The sequence below is a fragment of the Arachis duranensis genome, chromosome 9 (assembly GCF_000817695.3).
Source record: "Arachis duranensis cultivar V14167 chromosome 9, aradu.V14167.gnm2.J7QH, whole genome shotgun sequence".
NCBI classification, from domain to species: Eukaryota; Viridiplantae; Streptophyta; class Magnoliopsida; order Fabales; family Fabaceae; genus Arachis; species Arachis duranensis.
This window is the reverse complement of record NC_029780.3, coordinates 95,248,547-95,249,752: the sequence shown is the minus strand read 5'-3', so window position 1 is coordinate 95,249,752 and position 1,206 is coordinate 95,248,547.

Genomic DNA, 1,206 nt, shown 5'->3' with positions numbered 1-1,206 from the left:
TTCTCCAGATCAATCTTAAAGGCCAGTGTGCCTTTCTTTGATTTAGTCTTCTTCATAAAGTGGAGGACTTCTTGAGCAATAATGATGTTGTCAGGAGTTCCTCGTCCCGGAATAAATCCTCCTTGAAGCGGGCCAACAATATCCGCAAGATGAGGACGAAGCCTATTAACAAGGACCTTCGTGATGATCTTGTAAACTACATTGCAAGACTAATCGGCCTAAAATCTTTCATAGATACCGGTAATTCAACCTTTGGAATGAGAACCAGTAAAGTCTCCAACATTCTCGGATCAAGAGTAACACCGGAGAATGCCTGCTTAACCATCTTCCAAACATCAAGACCAATGATCTCCCAATATTCTTTGAAGAAGACAGCTTGAAATCCATCAGGACCCGGAGCTTTAAAAGAGTTCATGTGAAAAACAGCTGTTCTGACTTCCTCTATAGTAACTGGTGCCGTAAGATTATTGCAAGCTTCCTCATTTAGAGAAGGAAGAGGCACATCACCAAGGCAACCCAAATCAATATCATCCAAATGACAGAATAAGCTTTTATAGAAAGACTCTGCTTCTTGACTCAGAACCTCTGGATCAGTTTCCCACACTCCATCCTTGAGAAAAAGGCCATGAATCTTATTATGCTTCCTTTACACAAGAGTTTGAACATGAAAAAATCTTGTATTCTTATCTCCGAACCTTACCCACTGCTCTCTGGACTTTTGGAACCATAGGAGCTCTTCTTGCACTAGAGTATTATTATAATCATCAAGCAATTGTTGCTCTTTCTGACGCAAATAAATACTATCCACCACTTCCAAACGCTTTTGTAAATAATTAATCTGCTGCTCTAATTCACATTTCTTAACAAAAATGTTACCAAATACCTTCGAGTTAAACTCTAGTGAATTCTTCTGTACTTCCGAAAGCTTGCCATGAATCCCTCTATTACCAGACCACCATGACTGGTTCACAATATCCCTAAGGATGAGTAGCCCAAGTAGCAACAAATCGGAAAGGTCGATTCCCTTTAGGCTGAGGACGACCTTTACAACGCACCAGAATAGGGCAATGATCAGACTGAAGCCTATTTAAAACTTCTACATAAGCCTCTTGAAAGATAGATAACCAACTACTATTTATACAGACTCGATCAAGCTTTTTTGCCACGTCAACATAATTTTTCACCCTCCTGTACCAAGAAAATTGC